This window comes from Pleurodeles waltl, chromosome 2_2 (genome assembly GCF_031143425.1).
Source record: "Pleurodeles waltl isolate 20211129_DDA chromosome 2_2, aPleWal1.hap1.20221129, whole genome shotgun sequence".
Lineage (NCBI taxonomy): Eukaryota > Metazoa > Chordata > Amphibia > Caudata > Salamandridae > Pleurodeles > Pleurodeles waltl.
In genome coordinates this window covers 14,556,777-14,572,099 of record NC_090439.1, presented here as the reverse complement: position 1 = coordinate 14,572,099, position 15,323 = coordinate 14,556,777, and positions in this window count along the sequence as shown.

Sequence of the window (15,323 nt, the reverse complement as noted above, 5' to 3'; positions counted from 1 at the left end):
CTCCCATTACCTACAGAAGGATCTATTTCTTCTCTGTAAAGGTCTGAAAAGTATTGCATCCAGTTTTTGGCAGAGATACGGCATTCAGGTCTTAGATTTTTATTGCTCTCTCAAGTAGCAATCAGAGACCAAAATCGTTAGAATTACTGTCTTTTGCTGCTTGTAACAGATCTTGCCAGGTCGCCTCCTCCCAATTCGACTTACAGATCTTTATTGTGTGGGCATACTTATTTTCTCTCTGTTATTTGTCCTTACTGCTTCCAAGAGTCTACTCTTGGCCTGCCTGCACTCTTTGTTGAACCACCTACAGTTACTCCCTGTGCACTGTTTATTCCCCTTAAAAGCTCTGAAGAATAAATCCCTAGTAGAGGAAAAGAACACTGAGGGCCATATTTATACTTTTTGACGCAAAACTGCGCTAACGCAGTTTTGCGTAAAAAAAATTAGCGCCGGCTAACGCCATTCTGAAGCGTCATGCGGGCGCCGTATTTAATCAATGACGTTAGCCGGCGTTAGCCGCCGGCGCTGCCTGGTGTGCGTGTAAAAAAACGACGTACACCAGGCAGCGCCGGCGTAGGGGGATATGGGGCTTGGGCGTCAAGAAATGGGGCAAGTCAGGTTGAGGCAATTTTTTCGCCTCAACCCGATTTGCGCCATTTTTTTCGACTCCCAACCCCCATAGAAATGACTCCTGTCTTAGCAAAGACAGGAGTCATGCCCCCTTGCCCAATGGCCATGCCCAGGGGACTTCTGTCCCCTGGGCATGGTCATTGGGCATAGTGGCATGTAGGGGGGCACAAATCAGGCCCCCCTATGCCACAAAAAAAAATGAAAAAAACACTTACCTGAACTTACCTTAATGTCCCGGGATGGGTCCCTCCAGCCTTGGGTGTCCTCCTGGGGTGGGCAAGGGTGACAGGGGGTGTCCCTGGGGGCATGGGAGGGCACCTCTGGGCTCCTTCAGAGCCCACAGGTCCCTTAACGCCTGCATTTTGCAGGCGCTAAAAAACGGCCGTATGTCATTTTTTTAGGCCCGCCCACGCCCGGGCGTGAATTTTGCCCGGGAGTATATATCCGACGCACATGCCTCGGAGTCGATTTTTTAGACGGGAACGCCTACCTTGCATATAATTAATGCAAAGTAGGTGTCCACGCTAAAAAATGACACTAACTCCATGGACTTTGGCGCTAGACGCGTCTAACGCCAAAGTATAAATATGGAGTTAGTTTTGCGTCGAAATTGCGTCAAAAAAAACGACGCAATTCCGGCGCAAACGGAGTATAAATATGCCCCTGAATGTTTAGCCATGAACTGGGTAGGTGAACATATGGACGGTGCAACCACAGTTAAATACTTAAGAATTAGATCATGCAATCTGGCCATTAACTCAATGGAATTTGCAAAGGTCTCCCATTTTATGGAGCGTTTTTTCTTTGCCACCATAATAGGGAGCATGACCTCACGTTAATGCTAAATATTAGCTTTAGTCGTGAACCACCTCTCGCACTGCACTAGAATGGGTGAGTGGTCACTGCTGCGTTGTTCTCCCAACTTAAGATCTTTAAATTCATGCCAGATCCTAACGTCAATAAGCACAAAATCAATAGGGCTATTATAACTCCCTCTAAAAATAGTCAGTTTGGCTGGCATGTCAGAGGGAAAGTGCCCATTACCAGGGCGAAGGCCATGCATTAACATAAAATCAATAACTTGTAAAGCCCTAGTACTGAGTTTAGGCTGATTTCTTGTTGATAGAAATGGGGGAATTCCCCATGAGCGATCCTCTATTTGAATTAGTTAAAAAAAAGGGAGTTAGGATCCAAAGGCATGTTCAAATCTCCAGCTACAAGGACATAGTGAGAAGGAAGAAATTCCGAACGAGTGCACTCAACATACAGATGGTGGTAGTAGTTTGGCTCGGTGAGCCTGGTCTGTTATATATGTTGACAGACAGAAGACTGGGCCGTGGTTTAGCTTGATTGAAATTGCCAATATATCACATGAATCAACCTATATTTCCTTTGTTTCACCCACATGAAGAATATGAATCCATGTAATAAGGCCCCCCACTGCCCGCCCAACCATAGATGGTCTCGCCCTCTTACAATATGAAATAAACCCCTGCCTATGGATATTCAATGTAGACCAAGTTTCCTGAAAAAAAAGACATTAAAGGTGTCAATAAACTGCCCCCACCCAGCATCGATGAGCTTGTTACGGATGCCAGCTACATTCCATGAAATTAATGCAGGGTCAAAAGGGTCTGGCCCACAGAGTTACCCATTGTGAGCCCCTAAATAGGTATTATATTTAACTGTTCGTCAATGTCTGCTTGTTTACAGTCTCTGCTTGGTCTATGCTTCTAGATGTTATCCGTTCCAATATTAGTTGGGGTTCTATCTCAGGGAAAGGATGGATAGTTGAGGGGGCAAGGGGTTCGCACAGTCAACCAATGTCAGAGAGATGGTCAATTTGCAATGAGGCCTGAGTCCCACAAAAGTTTATGCCCTTGGATCCACACACCTTCGTATGCACCTTTAAGTGTGGAAGTGGGCTCAAAAGTCCTACACCATTGGGGCCCCCTTGCAGTTCTCTTCAGATTCCCAGCATTTCAAGCGAATTGGAACATTCACCGAGAGTCGTGGATAGCTCCTTCGCAGATACCACTACAGGTGAATCACCCATAAGGTCCAACACATTGCTTGGAGCAAGAAGGCCCCGCCAAGCCGGCTGAGCATCGCTCCGGGTGGGAAGGGCTAAAAACAATATTCAAGCCATTCCTAAGAGGATTGCGTAACTCCAGAGATAACAAACATTCCACTAATGTGGGGCAGGCAAGTGTTATTTCTAGAGTGCCCCAAAACCCTGGCTTCTCTGTATAATGCTTAACAGAGATGATGTCAGAATATATTATAGAACCGCACTGCCTAATATGCCTCATACAATGAATAACTTTATTCTTTAATGACAAGCTAATTTGCGTATAGTAGAGGATACTGGCAGTACTTTGCACATATAAATTTGATGGCCCTTGTCATAGATATTGGGGGAGGTGGTACAAGAGACAACTTGTGTGATCTACTCGCTCGAGGGCAAAGCGCAGAAATAAATATCTTCTGAACAATGGATCCATAGTTTGACGCAGTAGCCAGGGGTGATCTCATTTCAGCATCCGGCTTTAGAGGGCCTTCGATCATTGTTGCCCTCTGCTTTTCATGCATGGGCAGCATAGGGGCTGGACGGTCTTTGTGAGTGCTTTGTTCTCTCATGACCCTTTCTGGTTGTTGTAGGAGACTAAGCACCTCCTTCGTCATTTTTCTAAGCTCATTAATTTCTTCTCTTCAGCTTCAGATAACATTGCCTATTTTTTCCTAAGGGGGCACTCGAACAGGCTAATGGCTTGATGTTTCCACACCTTATTCTGACTTGTCAATGTCCGGTAGATTGTCGAGGGCCCCCAAGGGTAAACAACGATTTGCGCAAGGAATGTCATAGATGGTTGGGCTGCGTTAGGGTGCACACCCCCAAATTTCCACACAAGCAATTGATATTCCCGGTTTCAGTATTGGAATTATCATATTCCCCCGGGGTCGGCACCACAATCACAGTTGTTACTTTAGAACCCAATTCTCCCTTGTTCTTTGACTTAAGTTTAAAAAAAGAAGAGAGTGGGCCACTTTTTTGCCTCTCATATGCGTGCTGGTCTTCCCCCTTTAACATAGTTTCGACTTCTTCAATCAATGTATCAATCTGGTTGGTGACACAGTTTTGGTGATTGCGAGAAGTTGTGTGAAGTTTGGGGACTTTAGTTAAAGCTGTGCCCACTGCAGGGCTTCCTTTACCCTTGTGCTTGCCCATACCTCAGCTTAGTGATAAAAGTCAAAGAAGATATTAATAGGCTGAGGCAGTCTGGGAATCAATATCCTTTTCTTATTTTGAGTCAAGAGAGATGGCCAGCCTGGCCTCCTTTGGTCTCTGATGGGAGCGGACAGGTGCGCTGTAAGTGCTGCTGGGCCTGACTCCATCCCCTCTCACCAGCAGCCTCCTGGGACAGGAAGTCCCCAACAGAATGATGATGTCCCGCATTGCGGGGTGGGGCGGCCTGGTGTGCTATGAGTGATGCTGGTCCTGGCTCCTGGCTCCACCCCCCTCGCACGAGTAGCCTCCTGGGACAGGAAGTCGCCAATAGAATGATGATGTCCCACCTTCAAATCAAACATAAACCAACTTCTTCTCTGAGCAGTGGGTATCACCGAATGGAAGGACAGGAAAACGTCTTTCTTTTCTAGATGGCTCAGAGGTTGGGGAAGGCAGGGGTTACAGTAATTCCTGGTGTCCAGAGAAGGGAGAGAGGTGGCCCAAGGCTTGCGTGATAAGGTCCCGTGCTGGTGTAAACTGTGGGTTCTGGCACTGGTGTGGGGCACTCCTGGAATGGGTGTAAACACTGGTGGGTGCTACGCCGGGTGTAAACACTGCCGGGTCCTGGACAGGTGTGTGGATGGCGAGGGCTTCTCTCCTTTGCCCTCAGGATTGCTCCCAGTCTCCAGGCTATGCGGATGTGCGAGTCCGGGTCTTGAGCACACATGGGCTGAGAGTAACCCGGTCCGCAATTGGGCAGTGTTACTGCAGGGTGCAGGCAGCATGTCTGTGCTGGGGCTCCCCTGCCGCCTGTCACATCCCAGGTCCGAAGGTGGCACTGGGAGCGCTGCTGGTGCTCAGACCACGGCAGCACCTGGCAGCACCCGGAAGCACCAGGCAGTAGGCTCTTGGCAGGCTAGCGGTGACCTTCTGCTGGTGACTGGTGAGCCCTGCTTACCGGAGCAAAACCGCTTACTGCCTTGTATCCTGCCGTGATATTAATGGTGCGGACTGCAGCTCAGGGCAGGAAGCGACACTGATGAGGGGTAGGCAGGGACCGGGCGTTGATGTGAAGGGTGCTTTTAATTGGTGCTTTAAGCTTTCTTGCTATTTTTTGTACCTTAAAACCTTTAAAATTATATAGGTGGTCATTACTACTGTGGCGGACGGTGTTAAAGCGGCGGTAAGACCGCCAACAGGCCGGCAGTAAACATTTTGGAATTATGACCGTGGCGGAAACCGCCAACAAAGACAGCCACTTTAACACTTCGACCGCCACGGCGGTACAGACAAACAGCGCGGCGGTCACCGCCAACAGACAGGCGGGAGACAATGTACCGCCCACAGCATCACAACCTACCAATTCGCCACCTTTTCCGGGGTTGATTCACAGCGGATAAAAACACGGCGGAAACAGCCATTTCAAAGGGAAAACACTCGCCTCTACACATCCCACAAGGAATCAGGACACCATGGAGCCGGAACTCCATATTCTGCCAGCGATAGTCTTCCTGCTTCTATACGAGAATCATCAACGCCGGTGGCGAAGTGCACGGTGAGTACTGCACCTACGACATAGGGGAGGGGGGAGGCAAAAACACAGGGACACACACAACCAACATCCCAACCCCCACCCCGACCCTCACCCACTACAACACACACACCAATGCTTATCTACACATTACAGTAACACCCCCCAACCCCCCCCGGAAGAATGCAAAGACAAAAGGAAATTAGTGGAACCATTGTAATATATCAAAATACATTCAGCAAATATATACAGATATATATACACATTAAACAAAATATACACTACGATTAGTAGTGCAGGTAATGCACCATTCATTGTCCGTGGACCACTGGGCCCAAAATGCATGGGTGAGGCCCACACAAGATACCTGATCAAAACGGAGAGAACACTGCTGGGGCATCAGATAGAAATACAACAGGCACCTCAGGGGGAAGGGAAGGGAAGGGGGGACACCTCAGCCGGATGAGTGAACCAGACCAGATCCACGAGGGGGCTCCATGCCCATTGATGTATCCTGGGGAGTGCAAAGCCACAGTCTCTCAAGTCTCTACAGTGGGTGAGTTGCCCACTGTTCCATCCTGGGGAGTGCAAAGCCACAGTCTCTCAAGTCTCTACAGTGGGTGGGTTGCCCACTGCTTTATCCTGGGGAGTGCAAAGCCACAGTCTCTCAAGTCTCTCCAGTGGGTGGGTTGCCCACTGCTGTATCCTGGGGAGTGCACAGCCACAGTCTCTCAAGTCTCTCCAGTGGTTGGTTTGCCCACTGTTACATCCTGGGGAGTGCAAAGCCACAGTCTCTCAAGTCTCTCCAGTGGGTGGGTTGCCCACTGTTCAATCCTGGGGAGTGCAAAGCCACAGTCTCTTAAGTCTCTACAGTGGGTGGGTTGCCCACTGCTTTATCCTGGGGAGTGCAAAGCCACAGTCTCTCAAGTCTCTCCAGTGGTTGGTTTGCCCACTGTTACATCCTGGGGAGTGCAAAGCCACAGTCTCTCAAGTCTCTACAGTGGGTGGGTTGCCCACTGCATTATCCTGGGGAGTGCAAAGCCACAGTCTCTCAAGTTGGTACATTGGGTGGTTTGCCCACTGTTCAATCCTGGGGAGTGCAAAGCCACAGTCTCTCAAGTGGATAACAGTATCCACTGGTGCTGGAGGGGAACTGGTGCCCAGAGTGCAGCACACACCTCGTGACAGTCCCAATTGCGTCACTGCCCCCGCCGCAAATGGGCTAGCAGTGCATTCCATGGCGGTCTTTGCCCTGTTCAGCGGTCCCTGGCCTGTTCAGCGGTGCTTGGGTTGCCAGTGTCAGACCTGTTCAGCGGTGCATTCCATGGCGGTCTTTGCCCTGTTCAGCGGTCCCTGGCCTGTTCAGCGGTGCTTCTGTTGCCAGTGTCAGACCTGTTCAGCTGTGCATTCCATGGCGGTCTTTGCCCTGTTCAGCGGTCCCTGGCCTGTTCAGCGGTGCTTGCCTTGCCAGTGTCAGACCTGTTCAGCAGTGCATTCCATGGCGGTCTTTGCCCTGTTCAGCGGTGCTTGCCAAGGCGGTCCTTAATTGCCCAGCAGGGCTGTGGCTGGCGGTCCTTCAGGGGTCAGCTGGGCTGTGGCTTGCGGGGCCCTCCTGGCCAGTGACGATGGGGCTGGCCTCCTGGGCAGTGACTCTGGCGGTGGCCTCATGGCCAGTGACAATGGGGCTGGCCTCTTGGGCAGTGACTCTGGCGGTGGCCTCCTGGCCAGTGACGATGGGGCTGGCGGTGGCCTCCTGGGCAGCGGGGATGATGGCTGTCCTCTCTGCAGTGCTGCTCCTCCCAGACTTTGGAGATTTCTTCTGCCCCTTCCCCACCTTGGGAGGATTCACAGCTGAGTAGACACTCCCCCCTGGACCCTTGTGAGCAGCTTTGCTGGCTGGAGTCTTCCCCCTCTCCCGCCGGGCACTGTCCAACTTCTGGTGCTTCACAGGGGGGGGGACTGGCTGTGCTCTGGCTCCGTGCAACACTGACTGGCCTGGTGGCCGGTGCACTCCACATACCTGTAACAACAGGCACCACTGGTCCCGGAGATTTCTTGGCTGAGGTGCTAGTACGGGACCTATGAGTTGGAGGGGGGTGGTGGTGGTGGTGGGAAATAGGTTAAGGGGGGCCAGGAAAAGTTTTTAGGAGACACTGGGACGGGTAGATGGAGGGGGTTTGGGAGTTGAGGAAGAGGTGGTGGTTGTAGGAGGTGTAGGTTTTGTGGATTTGGGTGCAGGTGCATGGGCTGGAGGCTGTTGTGAGGTGGATGGCTGTTGGGTGGGTGTGTGCCTGCGTTTGTGTATCTTCGGAGGGGGTGTCACAGACACAATGGGAGAGGACACAGGGGACTTATAAATGGTAGTGGGGTGGTGAGTGCACGTGAGTGGGGTGTGGTGGTGGGTGTGCTGGTGTGGACGTAGTGGCTGTAGAGGTAGTGCATGCAGGTGTGAGTGTAGACGAGACTGGGAGGGAGGAAGGAGACGACGAGGAGGGAGACACAGTGGAGGCAGTGGATGTTGGTGTGTCTGTATGTGTGAGATGCTTGCGTGAGTGCCTGTGGGACGTGTGGTGCTTATGTTTGCCTGAACTTCCCTTGCGTGGTGAGCTGTGTGCAGGCTGGTCTGATGGTGTGCTTGGGATAGGCAGAGGTGCAGGGGATTGGGTCGGGTGGAGGAAGTTGGAGGGGGGAGGCTAGAGACAGGGACAATGGCTGCCATCAGTGCTGAGGCCAGAGTTTGCAGGGCAGCCTGACCAGAATGAATGCCCTCCAGGAATGCATTAGTGTGTTGCAATTCCCATTCTACATCCTGGATGGCATTCAAAATGGTAGACTGCCCAACAGTGAGGGACCTGAGGAGGTCAATTGCCTCCTCACTGAGGGTAGCAGAGGTGACAGGGGCAGGGGCTGAGGTGCCTGTGGATGAGGTGCCTGGGGCAAAGGTGATGCCCACCCTCCTGGGTGAGCGGGCACGGGGCACAGGCTGAGGGGCTGTTGGGAGGGTGGTGCTGGTAGGGGGGGTGGCAGCTGTACCTGTAGAAGTGGGGGGCACAGATGTTGCCGCCACCACAAGGGAGCTCCCATCGGAGGACGAGTCCATGCCGCTGGTTGCAGATCCTGTGACCGCCGTTGGGCTCCCCTCGCCCTCCATCCCACTGATGTATTCTGAGTCTGTGGTGTGGCCCTCCATGGCCATGTGGGATGCAGCTCCCTCATGCTCTGGTGCCACTGTACCTCCGCCTGATGATGCTGATGCACACAAGAACAGGGAGACCACAAAAAGGGGGGGACGACAGAAGAAAGACAGGTTGAGTGCATGGCTTACCGCTACTGTTGGCAGACAATACAGACACAGCAGCCCCCTGCACTACGTCGCGCTGTTGGGCTCTACAGATGCAATTCCTGGGATATGGCCTACAAGGCTATGGATGACATCTGCACACATAGATGACACAGGGGCATGAATACCTGTACTTGGCACTCTACAGAGGTGGGCTGGGGTGCCACAAGGCCTGCATTACGGAGGGGCCTAGCCTACGGAACTCGCCCTGGCCTAGGGAAACCCACAGCCCTCCTCCCCCACCCAGACACCTTCACTGCGCGCAAAGTCCGCTGAATGATGTTGTACTCACCCCCTTGTGTCTGCTTTGATGCCCTCAAGTGTCCATCCAACTCAGGGTAGGCCACTGCCAGGATACGGAACATCAGGGGGGTCATGGTTCGACGGGCACCCCTCCCACGTTGGGAGGCCATCCCCAGCTGAGCCTCCGCCGTCTTCTTGCTCCAGCGGCGAATGTCCTCCCATCTCTTCCTGCAGTGGGTGCTCTGTCTGTGGTGGACCCACAGGGTCCGGACGTCCTTGGAGATGGCACGCCAAATTTCCTTCTTCTGGTGGGCGCTGACCTACATGACATGTACAGGGGAAAAAGAGAAGTCATTAACAACTGCACCGTCTAAGTGAGTGGCCCCCATCCCTACCCTTGCCATGTGGCACATGCATTCACCGTCTTTCATGCACGCAGCACTCTCCCCCCTTCCTTCTTACATCCAGCCCTCTCCACACAGGCATAGCCCATACAACATGCTCCCTGTGTACTTACCTGTTGGTCTGGAGGACCGTAGAGTAGCGTGTACTGGGGGAGGACCCCGTCCACGAGCTTCTCCAACTCCTCTGCAGTGAAGGCAGGGTCCGTTTCCCCAGACGCACGAGCCATTGTCTCTTCCAGACCGAGGTCACAGCAGCACTTGCAGTGAAGGTCCTCTCCTGTCGAAGATCAGGTATCGAGTGATTGAACAGATAGAAAATGGCGGTCACGTCCGCGGCGGTGCGTAACATCACCGCCGGCGTACTTCGTCATTGGCTCCTGGGACCCATAGGGTCCAATGTTAACCAATGCAGCATTGCGCCGCGGTCTTTGACCGCCTACCGCGACGGTGTACAATGCAAGCGCAGTTACCTCACATCCCACTTGTCCCACTTTAGAGGTCAGGCAGCTGCCATTTCAGGGGCCCATATGCCCTAATTACCAACTGCGTCACACAGACCTAGGCCTTGTCGCACAACACAAATACAGGCCAGATTTTGTGTATGAATGGTGTTCTGTGTAGACTGTGGGTACATACCTCTGAGTTGTTTGACTCTGTGGTCGCTGTTGTCATTCCTAGGCACCGTCTGCTGGGACATGTGAGGAGATGGCGGAATCCTCCGGTGTACTGAACGCTGGTGGACCTGTAGACAATGGAGGAAAGACATTTGATCATCACCTACAGGTTTGACTGTGCCACTATCCAGGAACTGTGTGCCCAGTTGGAGCCTGACCTGATGTCAGCAATCCGCCATCCCACAGGGATCCCCCCTCAAGTGCAGGTGCTATCACTGCTCCATTTCCTTGCAAGTGAGTCATTTCAAACAACAGTGGCCATGGCATCAGGGATGTCCCAGCCTACGTTTTCCAACGTGTTGTCCAGAGTGTTGTCTGCCCTTCTGAAACACATGCGGAGCTACATCTTTGTCCCTCAGGTGGAGGATTTGGCTACAGTTCAAGGTGACTTCTATGCCCTTGGACATATCCCCAACATCATCGGTGCCATTGATGGGACCCATGTAGCTCTGCCCCCCCACCCCCACAGGAGTGAACAGGTGTACAGGAACCGGAAGAGTTATCATTCGATGAATGTACAGATGGTATGTTTGGCAGACCAGTACATCTCCCAGGTAAATGCTATGTTCCCTGGTTCAGTGCATGACGCCTACATCCTGCGGAATAGCAGCATCCCTTATGTGATGGGTCAACTCCAGAGGCACCGGGTGTGGCTATTAGGGGATTCTGGTTACCCCAACCTGTCATGGCTACTGACCCCAGTGAGGAATCCCAGGACAAGGGCAGAGGAACGCTACAATGAGGCACATAGGCGGACTAGGAGGGTGATCGAACGGACCTTCGGCCTCCTGAAGGTGAGGTTCAGGTACCTCCATATGAAAGGTGGTTCCCTATTCTACTCACCAAAGAAGGTGTGCCAGATCATCGTGGCCTGCTGTATGCTTCACAACTTGGCTTTGCGACGACAGGTGCCTTTTCTGCAGGAGTCTGGTCCAGATGACGGTGTTGTGGCAGCTGTGGAGCCTGTGGACAGTGATGAGGAGGAAGCAGAGGAAGAAGACATTGACAACAGGGACTCAGTTATCCAGCAATATTTCCAGTGACACACAGGTGAGAACACATTCCTGCCTACTACATGTACTTTCACACTTCTACCTCTATCCTGTCTGTCGATTTCTACCAGTATATGGTTACTGAGTTATACATTTCCCTTACGGTTCCACAGGTGTGGTTTCCAATGTGTGTCATCTGCTTACATTCCTCATGGACTTGAGATGTGTGACATAGGTATGTTGACATTACATTTGAAAGAGCATTTTGCCACTGTAATTGTTAATACACATTTTCGAAATCACGGACTGACTCCAGATTGTTTTGTGATTCAAGGGTGTTTATTTAAATACAAAATATTGGAGGGGGAAGTTAAATGGTGAGGGGTGATGGCAGAGGAATGTCCATGGCAGAGTCCAGTCTATTAGTCTCACAGGTGCATTGCCCATATGGGCATAGGAAGTGGAGCAGGGCAGTTTAAATATGGACAGGGTTACAAAGTGGGACAGTGGGATGACAATCTGGGTGGTCTCATTTCTTGGCCGGGGACTTGGCATCGTGCTCTGTTCTGTTCCTGGATCTCAGGGACCGTTTGCGGGGTGGTTCTCCATCTGCAGGGGGTGGGGTGCTGGTGTGGTGGTCCTGTGGCGGTGCCTCTTGTCCACTAGCGCCGGCGGAGGTGGTGGGCAGTTCATCGTCCATGCTAGTGTCAGCGGTCCCTTGTAGTGCCACAGTGTCCCTCCTGGTGTTAATTATTTCCTTCAGCACCCCTACGATGGTGCCCAGGGCAGAGCTGATGGTTCTGAGTTCCTCCCTGAACCCCAAATACTGTTCCTCCTGCATGTGCTGGGTCTCCTGAAACTTGGCCAGGACCGTTGCCATTGTCTCCTGGGAGTGGTGGTATGCTCCCATGATGGAGGAGAGGGCCTCGTGGAGAGTGGGTTCCCTTGGCCTGTCCGCCCCCTGTCACACAGCAGCCCTCCCAGTTCCCCTGTGTTCCTGGGCCTCCGTCCCCTGGACCGTGTGCCCACTACCACTGCCCCATGGTCCCTGTTGTTGTTGGGGTGGTGGGTTATCCTGGGTTCCCTGTAGTGGTGGAAACACAGCTGGTGTTACCAGAGGGTGGAAGCTCTGTGGTGGCCTGTGACTGGGTGTGGGGAACCGACTTTCCCGAGGCCCACGATGGTCCGGGCTGGTCATCTGGATCCAGTTGGACAGAGCTGCTGTCATCACTGTGGGCCTCTTCAGTGGGTGGGGTGGAGATGTCTGGGCCCTCCTGTCTGGTGACGTTGGGTAGTGGCCCTGCAGGGGCATGAAAGCATGATTATTGCATCTGTGTGTGTCATGGTGTGCAATGGGTGGGTGACCGTGTACCCCAGTGCTAGCATTCCTGTGTGGGACCTTGTGTGATGATGGTTTAGGGGGTTGTGTAGGTATGTGCAGTGGGCATGCTTTAGTGATGGGTGTCCATGCTTTGTTGCTGCATGCAGGGCTTGGTGTTGGGATGTGTGGTTTGTGATGTTGGGACATTTGTGAGGTGTTGGAGTGATAGGGGAGGGGGCGAGGGTGGGGGTCTGTGATAGCATGCCGGTAGGTTTGGGGATATGAAAGTTAAGATTTGACTTACCAGAGTCCATTCCTCCACCGACTCCTGCGAGGCCCTCAGGATGCAGAATCTACAAGACCTGCTCCTCCCATGTTGTTAGTTGTGGGGGAGGAGGTGGGGGGTCCGCCACCAGTCCGCTGTACCACAATGTGGTGTCTTGAGACCACTGAACGCACCTTTCCCCATAGAGCGTTCCACCTCTTCCTGATGTTGTCCCGATTTCTTGGGTGCTGTCCCACTGCGTTGACCCTGTCGACTATTCTTCTCCATAGCTCCATCTTCCTTGCAATTGAGGTGTGCTGCACCTGTGCTCCAAATAGCTGTGGCTCTACCTGGACAATTTCCTCCACCACGGCCGTGAGCTCCTCCTCACTGAACCTGGGGTGTCTTTGCCATGCCATGGGGTCGTGTAGGTGATGTGTGGGGTGGTGTGTGTGGTGATAAGTGTGGTGATGTGTAGTGGTGTGTGGTGTTTTGTTCATGGAGGTAGTGTGGGTGATGGTGTTGAGTGCCTGTGCCTGCTAGTTTGTGGATGGTGGTGTCTCTCTCTGGCCTTCTCTCTGTAATGGTGGTCGTAGGGGTTTGTGAGTGATGTGGGTGCGTGTTTTATATTATAATGGGTGTGTGGGAGTGGTGTGTGTATGTGTATCAGGTGTGTGTATTTCGAATTGACCAATGTGGCTGTGTTTTGTAGAAGTGTGTGTATTTTGAGCGCAGCGGTGTGTACCGCCAATGGAATACCGCGGTTGAAAGACCACCGCGTGGTTTCGTGGGTCGTGATAGTGTGGGTGTATTTCTGTTGGCGTGACAGTGGAGGTTTTGATTTCGCCAGTTTATCACTGACCTTTGGTGTGGCGGTCTTGTGTGGGTGTCTGGCTTTTGTCAGATTCCGAGCTGTGGGTCATAATAGCTGTGGTGGAATTCCGCAGCGGTGTGTTGGCGGTCTTCTGCACGGCGGTAAGCGGCTTTTACCGCCAATGTTGTAATGACCCCCATAATCTCTGTTTTCCCTTGTCCAATTTTAAATATGTTGGTGTCTTTTCGCTGCATTAACATTTTCCTAGTTTTTCTTGATTTTTCTATTTTGTGGTGGGATATTTTCATGCATTTTGTTCTTAACTTTTAATGTTCTTTAGTACTGCTTGAACGCTTCATACACTTTTATCCAGAAGTGCCTCCTACGTGTTCCTATTTATAATATCTAAACGCATGTGTCACCTCTTGTGTGGAGCCGCTACCTTTTTCAGTAGAAATGTCATGCCCGTGATGTACACAAGTGACCGCATGATCTCATTAGCCTACTAAAGATGATGATCTGAAGTAGTCAGTTGGAGACTGAATGAAGTCACTGATCATTGTGTCACAATATGCCTAAGATAAATGGAACTTGAGTAAATAATAATAAAGGTCCCTGTCTCCAGTTGTTGTCACATAATGTCTAGTGCCGAATATGTGGTGGTGGTTGCAGGTGGTGACACTCATTTGTAGGATCAGGGACTTATTTTTTCATCATCATCATATTTTGACAAAGAACAATAGAGAGAGGGGCAAAAAAAGGAGAAAGCACGGGGAAGAGGAAAAAACACAATGACAAAGGGAGAAAGCAGGGATAAAAAATAACCTGCAGGAGTGTGGTAGGCAGTAAGTGTAGGTTGTGGGAAGAAGAAACATGAGCTGCAATAAGGACTAGACAGACGTTTGGTATTCAGCAATGACAGCATTCGTCAGCGCCGAAGTCTGACGCCTTAGAAAAACATTGGGCCCCTGAACTTATTTTTTCGGTTCTTTTGACACATTAGGCATTTTGGTGCTACTTTAAGCTGCTACGGGCTGCATGAAATAAAAAGTGCAATTGTTCAAATTACCTGTTCTTAAAATAGTATGACAGCAGTTTGTCCAAAATATATTTTCAGCTAAAACTAAGATCTAAGGGGCGTCAGAGCCAAGAATAAAATTAAGCAATATAGCTAAGCATTCAATGAGAGAGAAAGAAAGAAAAATGACTTACTCCATTGTGTTTACTAACCATCTGGATTTTGAATTTGAAATGTATCAAACTGTGGGTATTTCGCTTTTCTGTACAGAAGGCTGCAGCAACGCCTGCATGATCCTTGTAGGCCACCATCCTGAGATGCCCGTGATCGTAGTGCAATGCTCTCCCCACCCGTCTTCATCCCTTTGGCCTACTGCACATTATTAAGCACAGCATTTCCATTCAGCATTCGTATTGCACACGCAGTGCAACAGTCTCAGAATGGCACTACAGCAGCCTGGCTCTCAGCTGCACCTGCTGTGCTGCTCCTTTCTCTATCACTCCAGGGAGTGCAACTCTGTTTGCTGCTGCCAACAGAGAAAAGCTGTTCTAATTTTCCATCCTGAGCCAAATAGATGTATAAGCAAGCTGCTGGGCCATCTCAGGAATGGAACTATGCTGCAGACAATTAGTATGGAGTCTCGTGCCTGTATTTTGCAGGCTAGTCAGCAATGCAGTATGTGCTTGCACATTTGCACGTTCACATACCTGTCCATTTATGTGTATGCACATTTTGTTCCTCGCCGTATGTGTGAGGATGAACAGGGAAAAATCACTGGGAGAAAAATAAAATAAAGTTTTTCAGAAATCAAAATGTTTGAAATTCTTGGCATTTTTGTTTGTTCGGATAGTGAGAATTGATT